This window comes from Panthera tigris, assembly GCF_018350195.1.
Source record: "Panthera tigris isolate Pti1 chromosome F3 unlocalized genomic scaffold, P.tigris_Pti1_mat1.1 chrF3_random_Un_scaffold_81, whole genome shotgun sequence".
In the NCBI taxonomy this organism is placed as follows: domain Eukaryota; kingdom Metazoa; phylum Chordata; class Mammalia; order Carnivora; family Felidae; genus Panthera; species Panthera tigris.
The window spans coordinates 112,694-139,920 of NW_024962188.1; the positions used below are offsets into that span (position 1 = coordinate 112,694).

The 27,227-nt window shown below is 50.0% G+C and overlaps 1 long non-coding RNA gene across 2 annotated transcripts; it reads right to left on the reverse strand.

Annotated features, from left to right (window-relative positions):
- On the reverse strand, positions 1 to 25,964 carry LOC122236319. 2 transcript variants are annotated; one of them, XR_006214385.1, is made up of 4 exons: positions 25,871 to 25,964; positions 10,865 to 10,970; positions 9,869 to 9,964; positions 1 to 1,066 (listed from the first exon to the last, which is right to left on the reverse strand). It is a non-coding gene; the product is annotated as an uncharacterized LOC122236319 (long non-coding RNA). The 2 variants fall into 2 exon arrangements; XR_006214384.1 differs by lacking the exon at positions 1 to 1,066 and adding an exon at positions 3,434 to 3,942.
- Between the last annotated feature and the right edge of the window lie 1,263 nt (positions 25,965 to 27,227).

Consider the following 27,227-nt stretch of genomic DNA (forward strand, 5'->3'; position numbering starts at 1 on the left):
TACTGTGACAAAGTTTACCTCGAGTTGTCTAGCTTAGGCAAACAACAAACTTTTAAAGACAATCATAACTAGGATTTACCATCCCTAACGATGCGTTCTTGAAACATAGTTTGTCTCTGTAAAAACCCTCATTTCCAGAGATGGCCAAATCGAGACTAATTCACTCGTAGGACAAGTCCAGCTTTAACAACCTTGGCCCAATTGTTTCCATAAATTCAGCAAGAATAGCGATGGATCATAAGGATCTTTTCAAGTCTGCTCTGCCGGAACCTTTTATCAGGAATCTCCAGACTGAACTTTTTGTAGCCTCTCCGGGCCAGAAGCCAAGCCAGTTACTTCTGTCAGACAGGCCTGCAATATCTGTGGAATTGGACGAATTTCTCTTCACGAGGTCCCCGAGATATCCTGAGGTTCCTGCACCTGCCAGGAAGTGACATTCTTGACTCACCTGGGGAGGCTACTGGGAACTCTGGAAGCAAGGTATCGGGTCAACATTTCCAAGGGGCTGTATGGCTCCATGTTTCCCAAAGTCAACCTTGGTCCCTTGGAGCTACACGCTCACACCTCTGAGTCTGTGCATGGCTCTCAAATAGGACGTCCCAGTCAAAGCCTTGGTAAAAATAACCAGTATTTCCAATGGTGTCCCATTCCAAGGACTTAACGCAAATGAGTACGATTGTCACGAGGGAAAGGATACTCACTGGGAGGGTGTGAATGCCAGAGGGTTTAGGCAGAGAGAAAAGATAAACGCTTCCACTCACAAAGGAATGCTTGATGACATTTCCGTAGATCATAGCTATCTTAAGAGGAAGTTTCCTTCACCAGAAAGAGCAAACATCGGAAAACCAGCAGTGTCTCTGACAAGAGTCCCAAAACTCTGATCTTCCTCAGTTCGTTCAGTCCCACGTTCCCAACTCTTGTTCAGTTTGATTGCGGCTTTTTAATTCTGAATTCTGGACATTCTTACCCGTTTTCAAACGCTTTCAAACCCGTGTTTGTCCACAGAGCCCTTTTTCCGAATCGAGAGGTCCTTAAGGATGCAGCTGACGAGGAAACTCAGTTATTTCTGCAACACATAACACTTCAATAATCAGACTATCAAGTGAGGACCTTATGCCAAAACACTGAAAACTTTAGGAATCGCGTGTAGAGTGGGGGTAGTTGCAACATTTACCCGTGCAGTACAGCCCAAGGTTTACCATCATTTGATAGAGCTTTTCTGAGTAACTTAACATACCAAATGAAAAGGCCTACCTGGTCAGAAAGACTTCATTTACAATTGAAATCTTGGGAAAGTCTGCTAAAACCTTAGAAGGTTATGAGGCCTGTCCCAAATAGGATTGCAGGTCATTACAAACCTTACAACTTTATTTATTCAACCAAGGTTGAAGGTGGCAATGAGAGATCCTACAGGCAAACGTGTAGCATCATAGAGCTGTTAGCAAAGCCTAGCTCCTTTACCAAGGACACGTTTTCACTTGAGGTCATCAAAGACCTGATCTTTAGAAAGCTTTAGAATGCTTTAGAAAGCTTTGGTTCTCCTGGCAGACAACTGAGAAAAAGAACCTTGTTTCCAAAGCAGACAAACCTTATATTTAGGAATCAATGCTTGAGCACTCGGTCCTATTTGGAAAAAAAAACAAAAAAAAACCCCTAGATATCCAATGAACTTCATCTCCTTTGCATGCAGACTGGAAATAAAACTTCGAAGTTTCAGGTTACTGAAGCGCCTGGGTGGCTCAGTGGGTTGAGCGTCGGACTTTGGCTCAGGGCATGACCTCCCGGTCCGTGAGTTCGAGCCTCATGTCAGGCTCTGTGCTGACAGCTTGGAGCCCAGAGCCTGCTTCGGACTCTGTGTCTTCCTCTCTCTCTAGCCCTCCCCCGTTTGCTCTCTTTCAAAAATGCATAAATGTTAAAAAAAAAAAAAACAGCAACAACGAAACCTTAAAGTTTCATGTTACCAAAGACTTTGAAAGCTATCTTAACCTGTGACAACTTTGAACCAGGCACAACTAACCATTATTTTAAGTCATCTTTGTGCTAACAAATTGCAACCGACATAAAATGAGCTTCTCTGACCTTTGGCAAACCTTGGTAGAAAAAACGTTTTCTATTTAATGCAGATAAGTCTAAAGACAGGTCCGCCAAACTTAGGTGAGTTTCAACACTGAATTTTTTCACCTGCGTCCACTTAAAAAAAGAAAATCCGTTTGTTCTCCCGGGATGCCAGTGGGGGGGGGATCTGGGGCGGGTGGTCCCAGGGGTGCTCTGGGCTCCTTGACCTGGAGGGTAGGAGAAGGAGCCGGCGGTGCCGAGGCACTGAGGATGGGATAGGAACCAGGTACTCAGGCCACAGCCAAGGTGGTGCAGAAACAGGAGGAGGGGGAGGGGAAGGCAGAAGAGGTGAGGTGCCAGCAGAAGGCAGGCAAGGACAATTTCCTGGTTCCAACCTCATCAGCTCTGTCAGAGGCACAGATGCCATGTTTTCTCTTCCCCCAAAGTGGAAATGGGCGATCTGGGTCAGGCCAGAGAAGAGGGGAAAACAAATGGAGTTTTAGCAGCTGCTCGGGAATATTCCTTCATGTCCCCGTCCAAGGAAGACTAAGCACACGTGGCTTTAATCATAGCTGTGAAGCCGGGAAATAAATGAGGGAGAAGCCCTCACATCTAGTAGGAGGAGGAACAGAGAGAAAGAGTCTGCGTCCCCTTTGTCAGGGATGGCCTGAGTTTCCTCCCTTAACCTGGGTTCTCTTAGGAGGAAGGAGGCCTGTTGAGACAATTATCTTCCGATATATCAGGAGGGAGTTTCCTGACCTGGTTCCTGAGCACGTTCCCCAAGGGGCCCCAGGGTCCGGGTAGCCATGAAGGCCTGGAGGTGGGTACCTCTGTCCATTTACTAAGGCCACACAGTGTTACAGGATCAGTCCTTTCTGCATTTTGCAAGCCCAGTTGTTGCCAGTGGGTTACAAAGGCATCCCAAGGGAGAATCTTTGGAGACTGAGGAGAAGCCCCCATGCTCCTCCCAGAGAGAAAAGTCGAAAGAAAAGAGAGAGAGGCTCCGTTGCCACTGACCATGCCCCCGACGCCTGGGTGGCACCCCATGCACACGGTATGTCAGAGCTTCCTGGTGTCAATGTGCCCCAGGCGTCCCTTGAATAAAATCTCCATGACCTCCAACTGGCTGAGTAAGGGCTCCTGAAGGAGGGATGCTAGTGTCCCCCCACTTCCCCGTTGCATTCTAGACTGCAGATGGGTGCCTGGCGAATGGACCGAAATACCTTACCCCGAAGGCCGTGCTTGAAAAGGGCCCTGATGGTCATGTCCTGATTCCCTGGTCTTTGAAGAGCATGCCACAGAGGCCAGGCTCCAGGTTCTTGAAGAACCTGCCATTTGTAACCCACGGAAAACACTAGAAAAGTTTCATAAGGGGGAATCAATTGCCCAGTTTTGTAATTTCAGTAGTAGTTAGTAGAGGACATTGACAGAAAGGAGCACAGGGGGAAATCCATCATGGTCCAAGTGACAGTCCCACCCATAGAGTCTTCACAAGCAACTCCCCTAGGGAACGGTCCCCAGTTGGGTTTTAATTCACTCAGGTACTGGTTCCTGCTGTCTCCCAGTGGAGCTGTTGCGGCCACAGGTGGCTAGTCCAGAGTGGTGGAGGGGATCGCATTAGACCCCTGACGAGGAAACCTCACTTGGGAGTCTTAGGCTTCGTGGCTTAGGTAGCTGTCCCGTGCCCTATGCAGACAACGTTGTCTAAGGACAGGAGTGAAGACAGGACATCAAGTTTCTGGATCTCATTACCATCCCGGCCAGGGTACCAACTTGCAGCCAAAGGGCAGGCGCTCTCCTCCCCACAGAGTGGCCGGGGCTAGAGGGTGGCAGCTTGCTCAATCGACAGGAGAGTGTTCCAGTAAGACCACACTCCCCGAAAAGCCCCTGAAATGAGAGTAAAGGAGGAAAAGAGAAAAGTAGAAGCTTGCAGGATGATTGCCAGCTTCTATCGTGGGGGACTTGAGACAAAGGAAGCAGACTTCCTCGAAGAAAGGATCCTCAAGGATCCTCGAGGTTGGGATCATGTGAAGCTAAGGTTCTCTTTTGTCCCCCACCACAATGTCATCCTCAGGGCAGCTGAACTCCCACAGGGAGGCCACTCTGCCTGTTTCAAGGACTTGTCAAAGGGCTGTAGGCAGTAAGGGGATTTATTTTCCACTGGCCTTACTTTCCACACATCACCATGGCAAGCCCTTAAACCCCTTTCCTTTCTTCTTGGGTAGCCAGGACTGTCTGGGGTTATCAAACATATTCCAACCAGGGGGGTGGGAGGGGTGCAGTACCGGCCTGTATTTTGCCCTCAGCCTACCTTATGCTCCCTCATCACAGGGCACACCATCATGGTAAGGCCCTCCCGTTTTGCCGACTCCCACAGCCACAGTCCTTCCCCAAACCAGGAGGTACAACAGGTCAGTGGCAGGACAAAAGACTGCCAGCGAGCCCGCTATACCTGCCGAACTCTTCAAAGAGAAACCGAGGCCCGAAGGGCACCAGGAGACAGAGCACAAGGAAAAAATGCCAGACAGTCTCCCAGCCAGCCTAGAGTCCAGGATCCCCAAAGGGAGCCCAGCCCCCTAGCGGAGCCCTGGAGCCTTCTCCTCCAGCTCCAGTTTAGTCCCGCCCCGCCCCCCCCCCACTGGAGCTTGGGCACATCATCCGGCAGCAACACCCCCAGCAATAGGCTGAGCCCCAGAGGGAACCGACAGGACCCAGCCTCTGTCATGGGGAACAAGGTCCACCGCCAGTAGTGAATACTGGGAGCCATGGACAATGACCCCAGGATCCCAATTTGGCAACACGAGCCAAAAGGGACCCGTACAAAGGTTATTCAGATTCTTAGTAACAGCGTTTTGCTATGTGACACCTAATAAAGGGAATAAAATCATACCCCTTTGACCTTAATAAATATCAAATAACACCATTTGAAACCTACCCTGAAGGAAGATAGGAAGCTGCACCGAAGGAAGCAGCTGAGCCACAGTCCATGTCTTTATTTTGTTCTTTCACTTTACCTGGGTTTTATTGTATTTGATTATTCTTTTTATCTGTTTATATTGGTTTAATCCATGCCCATTGTAGTTTACAAAGTGACAAGACAAGTACCTTTGTATACAATATACAGACACAGTGTTGCACAGTGGGGCCCAGGGGTGGGGCAGAGGAGACCACTTTCCCTGGGAACAAAAGTTCTAATGCCAGGAATGGATCTGGGTAGAAGGCTGGGCAGCCAGCCATGCCAGCCCCTGCTTAGGTCAATTCCCATTTCCTGGGTCTCCCCTCTCCCCCCAACTCCTAAAAAAGAGCCCCAGAGATAACACCAAGGACGGGATCCTGTCCCATTGGGCGAGTGCCCACGTCAAGAAATATACACCCCTGAACACATAGCACGTGGGAAGGGATACCGTTTCAAAAAACTTAAATGAATATTTACTTAGAGAGGGACAGTGCGAGTGGGGGAGGGACAGAGGGAGAATCCCAAGTCTACTCTGTGCTATCAGCTCGGAACCCGACGCGGGGCTCCAGCTCACAAAACTGTGAGATGGCGACCTGAGCAAGACCAAGAGTGGGACGCTTGAGCCACTGAGGCCCGCCCAGGAGCCCCGTCCCTGCGTTTTAAGTGCAGGGAATGATGCTGAGCTCCAGGAAGCCCGGGGACATGGCACAGGAGATTGGCCAGGGCGATGGGTGGGACCAGATCCAGAACAGCTTCACAGGCTGGAGGAGTGTCGGTGGGATAGTGACCTGCTGGATTTGGAGTTGTAGGAAGCACAAGGTGGAGGGCCACACCATCATGGTGAGGCCCTTCCTTTTTGCTGACTCCATGAGCCACAGCCCTTCCCCAATCCAAGTTCCAGCCATCTGGGGCGGGGGGGGGGGTTCTTCTGGGATGCGCCAGGACAAATACCGAGCGGGGAATGCAACTATGTTCTAGTATTTGCGACCCTTAAATGAGAAAACCTTTGGAGGAAATTGATGAGCGTCCACCCAAGCAAGAGAGCAGAGTTCAAAGCCGTTATGAAGGGCCGATGGGAAAATATAGGGCAGGAGGAAGGACTCAGTCCTTATGTGGAGCCAGGCCATGACACCGAGGACCCCCCAGCTGCCTCAGGTAATGACAGAGAAGAAGGCAAAATGTCCAGGCAGTCTCCCACCAGCCTAGAGCCCAGCCCTCTCCTGGAGCCTCATTCCAGCCTTCTGCAGCTCCAGCATATTCTCAAAGCGGAGCCTTTTGACTTCTGTAGGAACCAGCATCATGAGAACCATTAGCCCGGCCAGGTGTGACCCATTCACCACAGACTCAGACACGCACAGAGAACGCTGGGAGCCAGCAAGCACGTCCCTAGAGCCAGAAAACCGCTGTGTAGAAACTGCATACAGATTGAAAAAAAAGATTTTTCAAAACAGTAAAGTAAAATAAAACCCAAATGAGAGAACCACGGCTCCATGCCTCCATTTTATTTTGTTTTGTTTTGTTTCATTTTTGAAGTTTAAAGCAACTTCAATAAATACTTGTTTTGAAAGAGAGGGACAGTGCGAGTGCTGGAGGGGCAGAGAGAGAACCCAAGCAGCCTCTGTGGTATCAGCTCAGAGCCCGATGTGGGGCTCCAACTCACAAAACTGTGAGATCACGACCTGAGCAAAACCACGTGTGGGATGCCGAGGGACTGAGGCCCACCCAGGTTCCCCATCCCTGCATTTTAAGTGCAGCGAAAGATGCTGAGCTCCAGGAAGCCCCGGGACAGGTGCAGGACACTGGCCAGGAATCGGACCCAAACCCACGCGGGTGTGTGTGATGCAACGTGCGTGCACCGTGTGGACACAGTGGCCCGGGCAAGCAGATACTGTCCCGTGGACAACGGGAATGTGCACACCCCTCAGAGTTCTCTGCAGTGGATTCCCATCAAGAGGGTATCTCGTGTCCGCGGCCTACAAGAGGAGAGGCCACCCTAGCTGCGGGTCTGTCCTTCTGTCCCCAGCTGGGTGAAGCTTTAGAGACTGGGCTGCTTTTCCTGAGGCATCTCTCTCCTCCCCTGCTCTTGTGTTTTTTGTATGGGGAGGAGGGAGGCCGTTATTCCAAATCTTGTAATGAAGTCGGTGCCACAGAAAGGTGTATCACAGATACTCTGTTTGCATCCTCGCCGCACAGAATTGGGGCCGCGCATGTCACGGTCGGAGGAGTGTGGAGTGATGCAGTCCTAGGGAATTCACCAGAACAACTAAATGGAAAAATCACCTAAGGGACTTGTCGTGGGAGTATTGCAGGGCAGAAATGCCCACTGTGGAGGCGCCTGGGTGGCTCAGTCGGTGAGTGGCCGACTTCGGCTCAGGTCATGATCTTGCAGTTCCTGGGTCCGAGTTCCTCATCGGGCCCTGCGCTGATGGCTTGGAGCCCAGAGCCTGCTTCAGATCCTGTGTCTCCCTCTCTCTCTGCCCCTCCCCAGCTCTCACTCTGTCTCTGTCTCTCTCGAAAATAAAGAAATGTTATAACAAAAATTTTTTTTTTTACAGAAATGTAGAGATTGTGGGGCGCCTGGGTGGCTCAGTTGTTTAAGTGTCCCAATTTAGCTCAGGTTGTGACCTTGCAGTTTGTGGGTTCGAGCCCCGCGTCGGGCTCTGTGCTGACAGTTTGGACCCTGGAGCCTGCTTCGGATTCTGTCTCTCCCCCTCTCTCTGTCCCTCCCATGCTCATGCTCTATCTCTCTCTGTCTGTCAAAAATAAATAAACATTAAAAAAGTTAAAAAAAAAAAGAAAGCAATGTAGAGATTGTATCCTACCTTCCTACACTAACATTGCCCCACATTTTCAGAAGGGCCAAGGGGAACATTTAGGTCCTGTGGCCTATGTTGCTTATGACCAAGAGTTCACAACAGGGTAACAAAGTCCCGAGAACCGGCCTGTGTGGGAGTGGAAATGGCGTGGGGGTGGGACCCCAAAGTAGCTTAGGGGTCTCAAACATTGCAGCTGAGTCTCCACTGTAATGCAGGAGTCTAGCTTTTCCATGTCCCACATGGGGAGCGATTCCCCCCCCCACCACAGGAACCTGGAGGGTTTTAACACCAAAGGAAGCTGTGCACATACAGGACAGAGGTGGGGGAGGCAGGCAGGGGTGGGCATTTGGAGCAGCACCCCTTATTTCCAGGACCACACCCACTAGTGCATTTTGCTCTGCATCCCCAAACTTGAATGTCCCCTAGCTCAGGGCCTGGGAAGCAGTCTGCTGGGAGCATGGGATGCTCCACCAATGAGACTTTCTCCTGTGAGCTCAGGGCCCCTGGCTGCCTCTGGTCTCCTTAGTCCAAGTGGGTTCTTGGGGACAGTCTTCATGTTCTAAAGAGTGGGGACCAACGTGACGACTTCTGCGACTCAAGACACCTTTGGCTGCAGGTACTCAGTGGGCTCTGGGTGGGGAGCTTCAGAGACAGTCATCGCGTCCCTCAGCGATTTGACACCCCTGGTGGGTTCTCACCTGCTTCCTGAATTATGAAATTACTTCATAGAGCTTGTGCGATGAACAGTCTCTCGTAAAACATGAACTCAGGGTAGAGAGTGGTCAGTGCTGAGAGAGGACATTAAAGGGGATGTGGCAGACGTGTCCATGTGGCTCCCGGTGGCATTATCCACTACTCGGAGTAACCAGACACCGGACTTTGAACTGCGCGTGTGGCTGCCCAAGACCCTAGGGTTCCCGGCATCCTCTGCAGCAGGGCCGGTTGAGTGACCAGACTCTCCGCCCTGGATGGGACAGGAAGCGATTTGTCCTTCTGGGGTGTCTCCTAGCAGAGAATCAGGCCCTTTCTGCTTCTCTCCCTGTCCTGCTGCTGGGAACGCAAACTCCCACCCTGGCCCCAGGGTGGCTCCTCTGGGATGACAGGGCTTTGGGGAGAGGAGCTTCCTGGGGCAGCCCTGCCAGGCCAGCCCTGGACCGTCTGCCTGTAGACCGAGCCAGAGAGAGATGCAAACTCATGCGGGGCACCTCCGTGACAGCAGCTGAACCTTGTCGTAACCAGGACAGCAGTCTTGGGGCAGACTTTTCCGTGTACTTCCTTTGGGCCAGGCTGCTCTCAGAACCACAGCCCTCCGAAATTCTCAGCCCTTCCTTCCGTGGGGTGAACAGCCAAGCTCGGCTCTAGCCCTCCCCTCTTCAGGGGCTTCCCTGGAAATACAAGAGGCTCCACGCTCCCAACATAAGAAGTCCACCTCGTATCTTCAGGGACTTCATCCTCTTCCCTCCCACACCGTGCATTCCCACCCTCCGCCAGAGAGGTAGCTGGCTTTGAAATAGGCTGTGCTGACTCTCGCCCAGCTAATAGCTGCGGATTCTAATTAAATAACTCCGGGAACAGGCCGTCTCGTGCACAGTGTAACTTGATTATTGCTTGAAAGATGAGTTTGGAGCTGACAAGTTCCCTGCGAAGCTGACAAGTCTAAAAGCTGAATTTGACAAACCGACCAAACAGCAAGCACGGTAGGAAGGTGGAGCCCGAGACTTGGGGATGACTGGACCTGAGCTCTCAGTCTGGGGAGACAGATACCGAGAACTTCCCAGGTGCCTGGTCTGCTCAGGGTCATTTCCTATACGCCCTCCGCTCTTACGGAACCTTCATCTTATGGGGGGGAAGGACTTCTAATAACATTAACTTTGCTGAAGATGTCATGACAACGTATACAGTCCATTTGTTTGTTACTCTTAATTGTCTGCAAAGGGTCTGGTAGTGCCGCATTAAAATAAAGTGTATCTAGAGAAAATCTGAGGTTCAGTAAGGCCTACAGATCAGGAGACGATGCCTTTGAGAAGAGTTTGTTACTCACGGTTCCCAGGAGGAAGGGGCACGCCACACCGTGCAGGGCCACGTGACGAAACCCCAGGAGGAGGGACAATTGTGACAGGCGCCTTACTTGTGGTTTCTGCAGGAGGGAACAAGCAAGGCAGGTGACACGCTTAGGATTGGCTAATGTGGATAATTTCAGGACCCTGGGGCCTGGGTGGGGGCTGTCCGAATGATCTGGTACCTGGCCCGGGGGTGATTACGCCAGGTAGACAGTGGCCCAGAGTCGGAGAGTCTGACAGCCTGGAAGGAGGTGGGGGGCTGTGGGCTCTGCGTTGGTCGTTTCTATTTGGCGAGTGGGCCCCTAGAAGGAGGATTCTTCCTGGGGGCGGGAGGGGGTGGTGACAAGCCAGAGAGGTCAAGTCAAAGTGACTCAGCACGCGACCTGTCAGGCAGACAGACGCACGCACACCGGCCTCATCTTACGTGTCACCTTCTCGGAGGAACCATCCCCGCCTACCCAACCCCCAGTCACAGCATCCCCCACCCCTAGTCTCCCTTGCCATTACCAACTTCATCCCTTTGGGGCATTCAGGGCTCCACCCCTGCTCGAGCACCCAGGCACGGCTCCCCCATCCGGAGGAAGAGTCCTCATGCACAAGGGCACCAGGTCCTGTGCAATCTCTTCTCCCATGATTGTTCCCCCACGCCCCAGCCGTGGCTGGCCCCCAACCTCCTCCAGCCCCACCCTGGCACTTCTGAGCCTCCTGACTCCTGCCTTTCCTCTGCCGTGCATGCCCCTTCTAACACAGTGTGCTCACTGTCTACCCTCCACAGTGTCTTTGCCTCAGGAGCAGGGCACAGAGGTATCTGGGGGTTCTTGTTTGTTTGTTTGTTTGTTTGTTTCTTTTGTCTCATTCATTGCTGTGTCTATGCCTAGGTCGGTGCCAGGCACACGTAGGGGGTCAATAAAGGGTGAATAAACAGCCCTCAGCACTACCCAGGACATTCTGGTTTGTGGTCTACAACATTCACTCACCCGGGGCACATTCACTGAGGCCCTCACATGCCAGGCTGGTTCCAGACACCAGGGCACAGCGGTGGCTCAAGCCAGCAGGGGTCTCCATTCTCATGTAGCCAACGGTCTAGTGGGAGAGACGAAAAAAAAAAGAAGTGATGTGTACACGAAGTCAGGTGGTGGCGTATAGAGTGGAGAAAAATAAAATCAGGAAGGATGTTGGACGCAGTTCCTAAAGGTGTTTCGGGAGCAAGTGATGCACTGGGCAGAGTTCCAGGTTGTGAGAAGAGCAAGTGCAAAGGCCCTGAGGCTGCAGTGGGATGCCCGTGTCTTAATTATTAGTGTGGAATCTTAGCTTTGTCTCGAGTCTGTATTTCGTGCATTCGGTACTCCTTGGTTTCACCTTTCTAGCTAATTAACCCGAGTCTGCGTTATCAATCTGTTGAACTCAGCCAACCCCCAGGGGGCAGGTACAAGTACACGTGGGGATACTGAGGCCACCCTGGGGGATGTTGCTAGGAATGATGAGCAGTGTCCTGGAGCAGAGGACAGAGCAGGACTCCCATGCAGCCAGCTCAGGCTAGGTGTGGCAGCGAGAGGGCCATAAGGACAGGTGTGTGGCAGTTATCACACTACAGCCCTCCCACTCAGGGTGCCTCGCGTTTCCACCCGGGCCTGGGCTGGCTGCTCCTTCTTGCTCTCTGTTGGATGGGCACCCATTTGTTCATTCGTTCATTTCGTTCATTCACTTACTCATTCATCATGTATTCCCATTGCTTCCCTGTGGCCAGATGATGGCTCATCCTGGGAGACCCTCCTCCTCGAAGCCCTTCTTGATTCTCACCGCCTTCCGCAGCCCCCTCTGGCCTCACCGAGATCCCTCCAGCACAGGGCTGTGATCACCCTGGTTCCTCTCCAGTCCATGAGCTCTCTAATGGCTCTGGGCCAGATGCAGAAACGTGCTGAGAAAAATGTGATGATAGATAGAATACTGAATAGACACAGGCCACCTGTGGGTCAAGCCCACCTCCTCCCTCTCTCTAGGACCAGAAGGGCTCCATCATTAATAGGAGCCGAGGGACCCTCTCTTACTCCTGTGCTCATTTACACCATTAATAGTCTGGATTTTTTTTTCCAATTTTAATTTATGTTAAACTTTGAGGACATGTCAGGATGGTACCTCTCGGTAATGAGAAACTAATTATCACTTCAAGGGCTGGAATCCATCTGTTGTGTCTGAGCCAAGACAGGAAAGTGTGGAATCTCAGGACGCTGAGGAGACGGCTAGGGGGCCGGGCCTTGGGGCAAGAGACAGATGGAGACGTGGAGCCAGGGCTGCCAGGACATGGGTGGAGCAGGGAGGAGGGGGGAATCTGGGGGCTTCCACACGTGGGGGCGAGTGTGCCCAGCGTCACCTTCTGTCCCACCCCACTGCTCCTGCCTTAGCATGTGAGCCCTGTCGCCCCCATTGCATCCCACCCCTGGGCGTTTGCACAAGCTGGGTCCTCAGCACCTAGCAAAGCCCCTCCCCCTTCAGGACTCTGCTCTTCCAACCCTGCCTGCCCACTGCCCACCCCCCACCCTGACACACTCACCGCATCTATACTCAAATCACCTGATTGTAACTGCCTGATGACCGGTCTCCTGGGGACATGGTCTGCTTTTTGAGGGGCAGCTTTATAGACTGGCAGAGTGAGGTTCTAACCCCTATTAGTGTGCATGACCTCGGGCAAGCCCCTTGTCTCCCTGCAAGTGGGCCTGGCCACAGCCACCTCACAGGATGCTGTGCTATACATGAGCACATGTGCCATACATGAGCTATACATGCCAGAACTGGAGCGCTGGGCCGGGCGTCTGCTGCTGTGTGCCCTCAGTGTTGACCTTGGGACCACAGACACCCGCTGGCTGGGGTCTGCAAATGCCTGATGGAGGGCCATATGAGGGACTGTTAGGGTGGATCTTGGGAATTCAGAAGCCGTGGCATACCTTGGGGACACTTCCCAGAGCCCTTGTTCCCAACTCCTGGCCCACCTCCTCCCCTTCTCAGCTGCCTCTGCAGGGCTGGCCTTGAGGGCTAACTTCTCAGCCCATTGAGACCCCTGGCCAGGGACTGGGGCAGGCTGACATGGCTGTGGCTCATGCCCAGATGAGGAAGTGAAGCTCCATGAGGCAGCAGGGAGGACAGCAAACTCAGATGACTCCAGGGGCCGAGTCTGGAGAGGCAGGGGGAGCTTAGGGAGCAGTGGGGACTGTGGAGGGGGACAAGCTCTGTCCACAGGATGGCTCCAGCTCAGCCCCAGAAGAGAGCGGCCCGGAGGGAATGTCCCCCAAGCGTCTGGATCTTCTTTTTTTGTTTATATTTATTTTTTGACTTTATATGCAAGTTAGTTAGCATATAGTGCAACAATATAGATTCCTTAATGCCCCTTACACATTTAGCCCATCCCCCCTCCCACAACCCCTCCAGTAACCCTCTGTTTGTTCTCCAGGTGTAAGAGTCTCTTATGTTTTGTCTCTCTCCCTGTATTTATATTATTTTTGCTTCCCTTCCCTCTGTTTTGTATCTGAAAGTCCTCATAGGAGTGAAGTTATAGGAATTTGTCTTTCTCTGACTGACTAACTTCACTTAGCATGATACCCTCTAGTTCCATCCACGTAGTTGCAAATGGCAAGATTTCATTCTTTTTGATTGCCGAGTAATACTCCATTGTATGTATATACCACATCTTTATCCATTCATCCAGAGATGGACATTTGGGCTCTTTCCATACTTTGGCTATTGTCGACAGTGCTGCTGTAAACATTGGCATGCATGTGTCCCTTCAGAACAGCATACCTGTATCCCTTGGATAAATATCTAGTAGTGCAATGGCTGGGTCGTAGGGTAGTTCTATTTTTAATTTTTTGAGGAACCTCCATACTGTTTTCCAGAGTGGCTGCGGCAACTTGCATTGCCACCAACAATGCAAAAGAGATCCTCTTTCTCCGCATCCTCGCCAACATCTGTTGTTGCCTGAGTTGTTAAGGTTAGCCATTCTGACAGGTATGAGGTGTTCTCTCATTGTGGTTTTGATTTGTATTCCCCTGATGATGAGTGACGTTGAGCATTTTATCATGTTTCGGTTGGCCATCTGGATGTCTTCTTTGGAGAAGTGTCTTCATGTCTTTTGCCCATTTCTTCACTGGATTGTTTGATTTTTGGGTGTTGAGTTGGATAAGTTCTTTATAGCTTTTGGATACTAACCCTTTATCTGATATGTCATTTGCAAATATCTTCTCCCATTCTGTTGGTTGCCTTTAAGTCTTGCCGGTTGTTTCCTTCGCTGTGCAGAATTTTTCTTTTGATGAGGCCCCAGTAGTTCATTTTTGCTTTTTGTTTCCTTGCCTCCAGAGACGTGCTGAGTACGAAGTTGCTGTGGCCAAGATCAAAGAGATTTTTGCCTGCTTGCTCCTGGAGGATTTTGATGGCTTCCTGTCTTATGTTTAGGTCTTTCATCCATTTTGAGTTTAGTTTTGTGTATGGTGTAAGAATGTGGGCCAGGTTCATTTTTCTGCATGTCGCTGTCCAGTTTTCACAGCACCAATTGCTGAAGGGACCGTCTTTATTCCATTGGGTATTCTTTCCTGCTTTGTCAAAGATTAGTTGGCCATACATTTGTGGGCTCCATTTCTGGGTTCTCTATTGTGTTCCATTGATCTGAGGGTCTGTTTTTGTGCCAGTACCATACTGTCTTGATGATTACAGCTTTGTAATAAAGTTTGAAGTCTGGGGATTGTGATGCCTCCCGCTTTGGTTTTCTTTTTCAAGATTGCTTTGGCTCTTCGGGGTCTTTTGTGGTTCCATACAAATTTTAAGATTCTTTGTTCTAGCTCTAGGAAGAATGCTGGTGTTATTTTGATAGGGATTGCATTGACTATGTAGATTGCTTTGGATAGCATTGACATTTTAGCAATATTTGTTCTTCCTATCCAGGACCATGGAATATTTTTCCATTTCTTTGTGTCTTCTTCAAATTCTTTCATAAGCTTTCTATAGTTTTCAGTGTATATATTTTTCACCTCTTTGGTTAGATTTATCCCTAGGTGTTTCATGGTTTTTGGTGCAGTTGTAAATGGGATCGATTCGTTGATTTCTCTTTCTGTTGCTTCATTGTTGGTGTATAGGAATGCAACTGATTTCTGTGCATTCATTTTATATCCTGTGACTTTGCTGAACTCATGGGTCAGTTCTAGCAGTTTTTTGATGGAATCTTTTGGGTTTTCCATATAGAGTATCATGTCACCTGCAAAGAGTGAAAGTTTGACCTCCTGGCTGATTTGGATACCTTTTATTTCTTTGTGTGGTCTGATTGCTGAGACTAAGACTCTCAATACTATGTTGAATAACAATGGTGAGAGTGCACATCCCTGCCGTGTTCCTGACCTTAGGGGGAAAGCTCTCAGTTTTTCCCCATTGAGGATGATATTAGCATTGGGTCTTTCATATATGGCTTTTATGATCTCAAGGTGTGATCCTTCTATCCCTACTCTCTTGACGGTTTTTATCAAGAAAGGATGCTGTCAAATGCTTTCTCTGCATCTATTGAGAGGATCATGTGGTTCTTGTCCTTTCTTTTATTGAGGTGATGAATCCTATCTATTGTTTGCAGATATTGAACCAGCCCTGCATCCCAGGTATAAATCCCACTTGGTCGTGGCGAATAATTTTTTTAATGTATTGTTGGGTCCTGTTGGCTAATACCTTGTTGAGGACTTTTGCATCCATGTTCAGCAGGGAAATTGGTCTATAGTTCTCCTTTTTAGTGGGGTCTCTGTCTGGTTTTGGAATCCAGGTAATGCTGGCCTCATAGAAAGGGTTTGGAAGTTTTCCTTCCACTCCTCTATTTTTTTCGGAACAGCTTCAAGAGAATAAGTGTTAACTCTTCCTTAAATGTTTGGTAGAATTCCTCTGGAAAGCCATCTGGCCCTGGACTCTTGTTTTGGGGGAGATTTTTGATTACTATTTAGATTTCTTTACTGGTTATGGGTCTGTTCAAATTTTCCATTTCTTCCTGTTTCAGATTTGGTATTTATATGTTTCTGGGAATTTGTCCGTTTCTTCGAGAGTGCCCATTTTATTGGCGTATAATTGTTCATAATAATCTCTTATTGTTTTTATTTCTGCTGTGTTGGTTGTGATCTCTCCTGTTTCATTCCTGATTTTATTTATTTGGGTCCTTTCCTTTTTCTTTTTGGTCAAACTGGCTAGTGGTTTATCAATTGTGTTAATGCTTTCAAAGAACCAGCTTCTGGTTTCATTGATCTGTTCTACTGGGTTTTTGTTTTGTTTTGTTTTGTTTTGTTTTTTGGTTTCGATAGCATTGATTTCTGCTCTAATCTTTATTATTTCCTGTCTTCTGCTGGTGTTGGGTTTTCCTTGCTGTCCTTTTTCCAGCTCTTCAAGGTGTAAGGTTAGGTTGTGTATCTGAGACCTTTCCTCCTTCTGTCAGAAGGCCTGGATTGCTATATCCTTCCCTCTTATGACCGCCTTTGCAGTGTCCCAGAGGTTTTGGGCTGTGGTGTTATTTTCATTGGCTTCCATGTACTTTTAAATTTCCTCTTCAACTTCTTGGTTAGCCCAATCATTCTTTAGTAGGATGTTCTTTAGTCTCCAAGTATTTGTTATCTTTCCACATTTTTTTCTTGTGGTTGATTTTGAGTTTCCCAGCATTGTGGTCTGAAACTATCCATGTTATGATCTCGATCTTTTTGTGTTTGTTGAGGATTTATTTGTGTCCCAGTACATGATCTATTCTGGAGCAAATTCTGAGCGCACTGGAGAAGAATGTATATTCCATTGCTTTAGGATTTAAATTTTTTTTAACGTTTCTTTATTTTTGAGACAGAGAGAGACAGAGCATGAATGGGGGAGGATTAGAGAGAGAGGGAGACACAGAATCTGAAGCAGGCTCCAGGCTCTGAGCTGTCAGCACAGAGCCCGACGTGGGGCTCGAACTCACGGACCACGAGATCATGACCTGAGCCGAAGTCGGACGCATAACTGACTGAGCCACCCAGGCACCCCGTGTTGCTTTAGGATTTAATTTTCTGAATATATCTGTTAAGTCCATCTGGTCCAGTGTGTCATTCAAAGCCATTGTTTACTTCTTGATTTTCTGTTTAGATGATCTGTCCATTGTTGTAAGCGGGGTGTTGAAGGCCCCTGCTATGATGGTATTATTATCAATGAGTTTCTTTCTGTTTGTGATTAATTGACTTATATATTTGGGTCCTCCTACATTTGGAGCATAAATCTTTACAATTGTTAGGTCTTCTTGGTGGATAGACCCTTCATTATGATATAATGCTCTTCTTCATCTCTTGTTACCATCTTTTTTTTTAATTTTTTTTAACGTTTATTTATTTTTGAGACAGAGAGAGACAGAGCATGAACAGGGGAGGGGAAGAGAGAGAGGGAGACACAGAATCAGAAACAGGCTCCAGGCTCTGAGCTGTCAGCACAGAGCCCGACGCGGGGCTCGAACTCACGGACCATAGATCATGACCTGAGCCGAAGTCGGACACTCAACCGACCGAGCCACCCAGGCGCCCCTCTTGTTACAGTCTTTATTTTAAAGTCTAGATGGTCTGATATAAGTATGGCTACTCTGGCTTTCTTTTGTCAGCCATTAGCATGATAGATGGTACTCCATCCCCTTACTGTCAATCTGAAGATATCTTTAGTTCTAAAGTGGATCTCTTGTAAACAGCATATACATGGATCTTGTCTTCTTATCCATTCTGTTACCCTATGTCTTTTGGTTGGAGCATTTAGTCCATTGACATTTAGAGTGAGTACTGAAAGATATAAATTTATTGCCATTATGTTTCTTGTGGAGTTGGAGTTTCTGGTGGTGTTCTCTTGTCCTTTCTAGTCTTTGTTGCTTTTGGTCTCTCTCTCTCTCTCTCTCTCTCTCTCTCTCTTTCATCCTTTCCCCCCTCAGAGAGTCCCCCTTAAACTTCCTTGCAGGACTGGTTTAGTGGTCACAAACTCCTTTAATTTTTGTTTGTCTAAGAAACTTTTAATCTCTCCTTCTATTTTGAATGACAGCCTTGCTGGATAAAGAATTTTTGGGCTGCATATTTTTCCAATTCAGCACATTGAATATATTCTGCCACTCCTTTCTGACCTGCCAAGTTTCTGGTGATAGGTCTGCTGAAAACCTGACCTGTCTTCCCTTGTAGGTTAAGGACTTGTTTCCCTTGCTGCTTTCATGATTCTTTCCTCGCCTGAGTATTTTGTGAATTTGACTATGAGATGCCTTGTTGATGGTCAGTTTTTGTTGAATCTAATGGGAGTCCTCTGTACCTCCTGGATTTTGATGTCTGTGTCTTTCTCCAGATTAGGACACTTTTCTTCTGTGATTTGCTCACTTAAACCTTCTACCCCTTTCTCTCTCTCTTCATCTCCTGAGACCCCTATGATTCTGATGTTGTTCCTTTTTAATGAGTCACTGATTTCTCTAATTCTTAAATCGTGCTCTTTTGCCTTGGTCTCCCTCTATTTTTCTGCTTCATTATTCTCCATAAGTTTGTCCTCTGTATCCCTGAATCACTTCTCTGCCTCATCCATCCTTGCCACCATGGCATCCTTTCAAGATTGCAGCTCAGTATAGCATTTTTTATTTCATCCTGACTAGATTTAACTTCTGTTATCTGTGCAGAAAGGGGTTCTAATCTATTTTCGACTCCAGGTAGTATTCTTATTATCGTGATTCTAAATTCTGATTCAGACATCTTGATTGGGTCTGTGTCGGTTAAAGTCCCTGGCTGTCGTTTCTTCCTGCTCTTTCTTTTGGGGTGAATAACTTCATCTTGTCATTTTCAAGGAAGAAGAGGAATTAATCATGTAAAAAATATAAAATTAAAAATTAAAAATTAAACACACACACACAAAAATCAAATAAATGATGCTAGATCCTAGGTGTGTTTTGTTCTGGTTCTTGAAATGAGATTGATAGATTGGAGGGAAAAAAAGGGGGGGGGGAGGAAAACATTTGAAAATTTGAAAAAAATGAATATAGAATGAAAAAATGAATATAGAATAAAATGAAATGATGGAAGTAAAATAGAATTTGAAAACTTACAAAAAAGTAAAAAGTATAGTAGAAAGAAAAATTAAAGAAAAATATTTTTAATAAAAATTGAAAATAAAAATAAATTTTTTCTCTTCCTGTAGTCAAGAAAAAGAAAAGAAACAAAAAAAGAAAAAGAAAATGGAATAGATGGACCAGCAAACAGCCTGAAATATGGTTGAAATTACATCCTTTTTCCCTAGAAGTCAAACTATGAAGCACTTTATAGTCCATAAACTAAGCAAGCAGAGAGACTTGTGGTGTTCCTGAAGAGCGAGGTTGGCCCAGTTGGGCGGGGCTTAGTGTAACGGCTCCATTCTCCACTAGATGGCGCTGCTTAGCTTACTGGGGTGGATTGTTGTGGCGCTTGTAGGTATGTATGCTCATGCGCGGGAGGGGTGAAAATGGCGACTCCCGGCTACCCAGTCTCTAGTATGGGAACTCTGCTCTCCCCAACCAGCAGTCGCACACCTGTCCTTTGTCTCCGGCTTCCATTCACTGCCTGCTTTTACACTGTCCGTGACCAAGCCGTCAGGTTGCCAGGCGGCACCTCCCTCCTGAGTTTTATCTCAGATGCAGCGGTGTTTCCCGACCCCTCACTTCTGAGGGTCTGTGGCTTTGACCCGCTGAGACTTTCCGCGGGAGAGTCTCACTGAGCAATGGCCAGGTGCCAACCGCACCCAGGAACGTTCACAGGACCGTGCTGCTGCTGATGCGCAGAGACTGCGACCGGGTGCCAGCCCGCCCCAGAAAAAGTTCACGCAATCATATAGCGGCAGCATTTCAGGGATTATGCAAAATCACAACACAATTCTGGCGCCAGGCTTCACCCTTGACAACCTTGTTCCAGCACCGGCGAATATGGTTGTTCTCCTGGGGTCTGCTGGTACCTTTGCCTCTGTGGGGGCCGCACCGCCTCTACCAGATGTCCTCCCAGCAGGGGAACCACCTCTCCCCTGTGGCTCGAAGACCCTCTGGACTTCACTCTCCTCCTGGGGATTTGCCCTTCCCACCAGAGCACTGCCAGGTATTGAGCTGCGGACTTCCAGGCTCTGCGTTCCACCTGTTTATAGCATCTTAATGGAATTTAAGCCCTCTCCTTTCTCCTTTCTCCCTTTTTAGTTCAGTCACTGTGGCTGTTTCCACTTTTTCACTTTCTCTCCAAATGCTTTTGGGGGGGGAGTGCTTTTCCCGTACCTCACCCCCCCGCCCGTGTCTCCATCCTCTCTCTACATGCAAAAACAGCTCCCTGCCCTCCGCGGCTTCTCTCTCCCCCAGTTCGCCTCTCCGTGTCGTGTACCTGCTGAGTTCTGTGGTTCAGGTTGTGCATGTTGTTGTTGTGTTAATACTCAAATCAGTTTTCTAGGTGTGCAGGATGGTTTGGAGTTGATCTGGCTGTATTTCATGGATGCAAGATGCAAAAACAACTTGCACGCTCTCCCTCCATGTTGGCTCCTCCCCAGCTAGATCTTCTCATGTCAGATCACACAGCCACCGCTAAAATCGCCACACCTGGGTTTCCATCTGAACTCTCCCAATGTTGAATGTGAAAATTAATTCTTTCAAAGTCTGGATTTGGCCCCTGAGGCCTAGTTCCTGGCCCTTGGTTAAAGTCGCTTGACTAGAGATGGGCTGAGGGCCAGGAGCCCCGAGACAGGGTCCAGATTCAGGATATGCGCAGCCCCTGTGCCCCCACCTGGTGGCCTCCTTGTGGACATGCAGGGGCACCCCTTCACCACCACCACCACCCCAAAATCAGCCTCCTGGGCAGGGTGCGGTGGCCTGCAGGCCGCTAGGTCTCTGCCTCACTGGCAGAGCCGCCTCACTGCCTGGAGCTGGCTTCGGATTCCGTGTCTCCCTCTCTCTCTGGCCCTTCCCTCGCTCACGCTCTGTGTGTGTCTCTCTCTCTCTCAAAACTAAATAAAAAACGTTAATTAGAAAAAAAAATTTTTTTTAAAGTAGTTGCTGATTTCAGCACCATGGGGACAGGAGGACTTGGCGACTCACCCGGAGACAGAGCCAGGATTCAAACCCAGCCTGGCACCCAGGAGACGTCCCTGTCCTTCCTCCCTTTTATGACTGCTTGGTTGTTGGGCAGGGATGGCTCCCGGGGCTGATAGCTGGTACCTCTCCGAGGGACACTGGCATGTGTCATGATGGCTCCTGGGGAAGTAGAGTGTGGGCCTGGGCATCAGGTCTGCATCAGACCCCAGCTCTGCCCCTACCTGCTGTGTGACCTGGAAACTGCCCTGACCTCTCTGTGCCCGGCTTTCCCAACCTGACTCGTAGGGTTGCTGTGCTTGGCACGCAGTCGGCTCTCCATCGAAGGACAGAAGCCAGTGCTTCCAAAGGGACCTTCTCTTACAAGCTGAAAGGTGACACACGTGGGCCATGTGTCACCCAGAGCTGCTCCTTGACAGGCGAGGCTAGCGTGACCCAACAGGTCCTCCTGTCTGCACACCCCTCCCAACTGAGGCCTTTCCCTTGTCACTGACAGTGATGAAGAGCAGGTCACAGTGCCCCAGGAAGTCTGAACTGAGTTTGTGTGACCTGGGCGAATCCCCCGTCTCCCACGACTGGGTTTCCTGGTCATTTGAATAAGGGACAGAGCGCCACTCACTCGGGTCTTAGCTGCAAGGCCCCCAGGGGCACGATTTACTAATTGCCCCACTGCTTGGGGGCCGGGAGGTATGGATTCCAGGGCACATGAGCCTCTGCCCGGGGACTTTAGGGGACTCCAGGGGACTCATGCCCAGCCAGCCTCCTAGAACAGGGTTAGCGATCCAAGGCCAAGTGCAACTTGTTGGGAAAACAGCCCTGCCCACTGCTGAAAATGCGACTGTGACACATGGCGGGTCCCAGGTGCCTGAACCCCCATCACCCAGAAAGCAGAGCTGGAGAGTGCGGACTACCTATGGCTAAGGTTTGTTTTGCACCAGAACAGCAGAGCCGAGGAGTTGTGGCAGACACAAAGGCGGAGTAAAATGCTTTATGGAGAAAGCATTCCGACCCTGCCCTGGAAGACAGGGATCACGACAGCAATGATAGCGTGTCTGGGAGCACACTCAGCCCCAACCAGCTTCCGAGCTAACCCGATGTTACCTCGCTTAATCCCCCCCACCCCACCCTAAGAGGGAGGGCTTTCAAGAGTCCCAGTTTACAGATAAGAAAACTGAGGCTCATTTTCCTTTTGATGACTAAGTGATGGAGCCAGCTTTGAATGCCAGTGTTCCTATTTCAAAGCCATGTCTCGCCACCTGGTTTGGAGAAGGGGCGGGTCCAGGCGGCTGGGACACTCCATCTTTCACACATACAGCCCCCCTCCGGGGCCTGCCGTCCCGGAGGCAGCTGGATGAATCCACTTAATCGATTTCCTCTAAACCCACTCAATCCCTGGCGGCAGCTCTCCTGGCGGCCTGACACTTTGCTGGCTGAGGTTTTCTGGGTGAATCCTCAGTGCCCGCCCACCCGCCCTGCTTGGTCAGACAGGCCCCTCCCAGCCTTGTGATTCTAAACCCTCAGCTCAACGTTTTACAGAACTGCATGAAAAGAGGCCTGCTGGCCTGTGTGCGAGGGGGAGTTTATTGGGGTGGCCTCTTAACACTAAAGTCAACGCAGGAAGGGAACAGAATTGATGTGCATAATGGGACTCAACTTGAAGCTCAGAAGCTGTGGCCCCAGAAGAAATCAAAGCTGAGGCTGAGGGCTACAAGAGAGCAGGATTGGGGCTTGACTAGTGGGTTCTCAATGTGCCATTTAATTAAAAAAAAATCAGCCCCCTGATGATACCAGCTTGCCCTTTAAGGCCAGAATTGGCTGACCTGGCAACCCAGGCACCTGTCCATCCCAGGATGTGATTTCCTGGAACAGAGGGCCTTCATTAGGGCTGCTGCCCTCTCAGACACGGGCTGGACCGTGAGGGCCTCCCCCGCGGTGCACCTGCCCACCTGGGCACCCCCGGACCGTGTGGTCCCTGCAAGAGCAGGGCATTCTTCACACTTGGCTCGGAGGGCCCCAGGGCACAACAGATGGATGACACGTTTATGGGGTCACATGTGTGCCCCTCGGCATGGGTGAGCATGGCACAGAGCAGAGCCCTCCTCCCTCCCCTCCCCATGTCCTCTCCCTTCCCATCCTCTGCACCCCCCTGGTGGAGCGCTGGAGTGAGCAGGAGTTCTGAGCCCCCCTTGGTTTTGTTTAGCCAATAAGCAAACTTCCTGAAGTCCTGAAGTCATACATAGCACGGTGGACGGGGAAAGGCAGAGGCTCTGGGGTCACACCCTACCCCACACCTCACAGCAAGCCCCCACTCACTTCCAGCCTCTGCTGTCTTTTCTGGAGAGTGGGACACAGTCAGCCCCACCCTCGAGCTGGGGGCATCCCGTGTACATGACAACACCGGGCACCCAGTCATTTCAGGCCCCCTGGGGCCTCCGGCTGGAAGCCAGGCTGAGGGCAGGTGGGACCGGTGGGGGCCACAGGGTCGCGGATGTGACACAGTAGCTGTCTAAAGGACCAGGCTGAGGGTGTGTGTTCTAACATCCAGAAACAGGTAGCTGCCACTACCAAATTCACGAGTTAAGGTCATGTTTGCTCTCTCTTGTCAATTATAATCATCCGTTTGAATAGAGGCCACCAGTTTTATTAGCGACATTATTGGCTGTCACAGAATGGCTCTACTCCGTTCCTAAAGTGCCCGTACAAAACTGCAATTTCCCCTCTGCTCCCGCACTCACTCTCATGCTCAGCGTCTCCTAGGAGCTCCCCATAGCCTAAGGCCTGCCCCACTCCAGGCCTAAACTGGAAAATGAGGGCTTGCCCACCTTTCCCACCTGTGCTGTGTTCTCACGGTAATGAACCAGCAGTAATCCCGAGCACCCAAGCTGTCCCCACACCTCTGCACCTCTGTGCCATTCCTTCTGCTCTCCATCCCCTGTGCTTTGAGCCCTCAGCTCCCTTATCCACTTGTCCCTTCGAGCTGGATGGTGTCAGATGCTCACATAGTAGCCTTTGTCCAGCCCACCCTGCCTTCTTCCTGTGGATGCTCCACTTGGAGGAATCAGGGTTGGTCCAAGCCAGTCACGGCAACCACTTTTCCTGCAGCTGGTGACTGGCTGGGGAAGGGGCTCGGGACCCAGTTCTGGCCAATGAGGTATTAGAGGAAGTCTTTGGGGGCTTCTGTGAGAGATTCTCCTTCCTGAGTAGAGGTGGGCAAGGTTCAAGAAGGTCCCCCCTTGCTTCCGACTTGAGTGCTAACTGTGCAGATGTGACGGCCAGAGTGGAGGCAGCCACACGGCAACCGTGAACCAGTGACACCAATATTCTGTTAACGGTAGAACGGAGAGGCAGGCGGCACCTGGGTCACTGATGACATTGTGAGCCACCAGACCACCTCTGGACCTCCCATCTCTCACATAGTCATTAAACATTCAATGTTAGATGCCTTCAGAGTTTAAGCCACTCTTGGTAGGGTTTTCTGTCACTTCAGCCAAACACATCCAACTGATACAGCCTTCTAGTGTCAGTTAAAATTTCTCTGTTCTTAACTAGTTCCCCAGCAGACTTGGATCTCTGCCCCTGTCCCTGTACTCTACACCCATGAGCTACGGTGCTCTGTCTGTCTGGTTGGCCCATTCATGTTTGGTCTGTGAACACCTCTGGGACAAGCCTCTGCCTTTTCCTCTCTGGCCAACCTGAGCCTGCACGCAGTGGGCCTTTGGGTCACCCCAAGGACCTCACCACACCCTCTCCTCCCCCATCATGGCCAGAGCCCCCAGCCATCATGAAGCCTTCCAGTTCAGTTTGGCCCAAGCACTGCTTCCGGACCCCAAGGGCTTCAACAGCCTCTTCAGTGTAAAGCGTGAGGTCTTTTCTAAATAGAGCTTTCTAGCTGTCAGCTCCTGCCTCGTGTGTCCCTTCAAGTGCTAAGCTGTTGATTTCTTGTCAGCTTGGCCTCTCCTGTGGCAGGCACTGGAGGCCACAGTGCACAGAAAGGAGTGCACGAGTGAGACATGGAAAGTGCAGTGATGGATACATCCCATTCCAAACCGAGTGAGACTCTTGCATGTTCTGGAAAAGACCTCAGGTGTGCAAGTCGGGTGTCAGGTTCCCCAAGGCTCCAAGGAAAGAGATGTCCCCAGGCATGGTGGAAGGGTGAAGGCTCTTGGCCTCCCTTGTAGCAGCTCCCAATGCCGGCTGTGAATGGGGGACTGCCCTGTGGTCACATGAGCAGGACTCTGCCAAGGAAAGCAAGGGAAAGAGAGGGATTCTAGTCCTCGGGGAACTGGGAAGGTGTGTTAGTGCTGGGGAAAGAAGTTCCCTGCCTGCCTTCAGTGCACATTGCTTTTTTGAGTCTTGTAACAGGCACATGACAGTTACCAAGTCTCAGGCACCCACAGAATGCCAGGCGTGGGGCCGGGTGCCCTGACACACGGACAGGCCATACCATGAGGCTTCTCAGGCTGCACACAGCAGAATCTGGGTGTGCAATCTGGGCTCCACACTTCCAAGCTATAGCCCTGTCACCCCCTTTCTCTGAGCCTCCGCCACGTCCTCTAAAATGGGGTCATCAGTTGCTACCTTAACAGGGTCGGTCCTATGAGGATTAATTTGGGTAATGTGACTGGCCCAGCCTATAGCAGGATGCCAACAGATACGGTTTGAATCCATTTGGATCTCCAGGTTAGACTGTGGAGTTTTGCACTGTTATCTCAAAGTCCCCCTTGAACCTAGCCTAAATCCATACTGTCACAATTCCAGGATGCTCCATTTAGACAACTTCAAGGAGCAATTGGAGTTGTTGTTGTTGTTGTTGTTGTAGTTGTTGTTGTTGTTTGATACCCACTGAGTGACAGAAAAACCAAAGCGGCCTAAACAAGCAATCAAACGAGGCAGGAGAGAATGATTTACGTACCTAAGAAGGCTAAGGGCAGACAGTTTTAGGCAAGGCCGTACATGGGTGCTTGATGACATCAGTAGCAATCATCTTTCCCGACTTCTTGGCCTTGCTTACTTTCCTCTGTGCTGGTGTCATTCTCAGCTGGGCTTTTCTGTTAGGAAAGCAAGATGGCCCCCAACAGTCACCTTCAGCCTCCCAACAGAAAAAGAACCCCTCATTCCCTATGATTCCAGCCCTAAGGTCTGGACCCACTGGGACCTGACTGGCACATACCCAGTGCTGAGCCAATCACTGTGGCCAGGGAGGATGGCCAGATTGAGGTCGTGTGACCACCCTCCCTAAGGAAACTCCTGAGCCGTTCAACCTGATTTCCAGGTGGGAGTGAACCTGAGAGAACAGAGGTTAGTGTCCAGTTGCTGCCCTCCTCTGTGCTTAATATCCTGGGTTGCACCTGCTCTTATCCTCTTCCCGCCACCCCACTGTCTTCGTGGCAGCACTTCTTCCCTTCCCCCACTGCTTTCTTCGGTACCATTTCACCCATACCAAAAAAGAACACGACTTCCTGTTTGAATTCAGGATCCGGGGCCCAAGCCCAGCTTCAAGATTTGTTTTTTTGCGTCCCGGTATAATCGTTTATTGAGTCAACCAGTGTCCACTGAGTACCTACTATGTGCTCCAGTGAGTTTTCAGGGTCTAATTATTCTGGGTTTCTGGGGGCAAATCCCAGGAGCCTTCCAAGGAAATGAGTTTTGTCTGAGCAAGCATCTAGAGGCTAGCTTCCAGTCCCTCGGTGCCACCCACTGTGTGGCCCCGAGGGAAGTCTTTCCCCTCTCTGGACTTGTGCTTTCTTATCTGCAAAATGAGGCACTGGGAAAGTTGAAATCCTGGAGCCCTCTCAGCTCTGACATCCTGTGTGGCTGGGTCTTAGAACAAGCCTCTCCATCTGAGTCAGCCTGTAAACACCATGGACAGTGACCACAACACTCCCTCTGCTGCCACGGGGAGCATTGTGGTTGCTGTCCCCATGGGTGCGCTGAACTGAGTCCACAACCATACAGTTCTGTGTCTGAACCTTCCACTTCTTGGCTAATGAGAACACCCAGGGCAGAGGAAACCCCACGGCTTTCTGTGCCTGTGTGGACCCCAAGGCTCTAAATTCCTGTAAGGTGGCCTAATGGTGCTGCTACAGAAATTCTCTTTTGAGGTGTTTGTGAATCCCAAGCCCTCCCACCACTGAAAGTCAAGTCTGGAACTCTGAAAAGGAGCATAGGGAGGGAGGCCACATGGAGGAGAGGAGAGGATTCTATAGAGGTTGCTATATGTCCATGGAGCCCATCCTTCCTCTGCCTCCCTGTCCCTCCCTTCTTCTTCT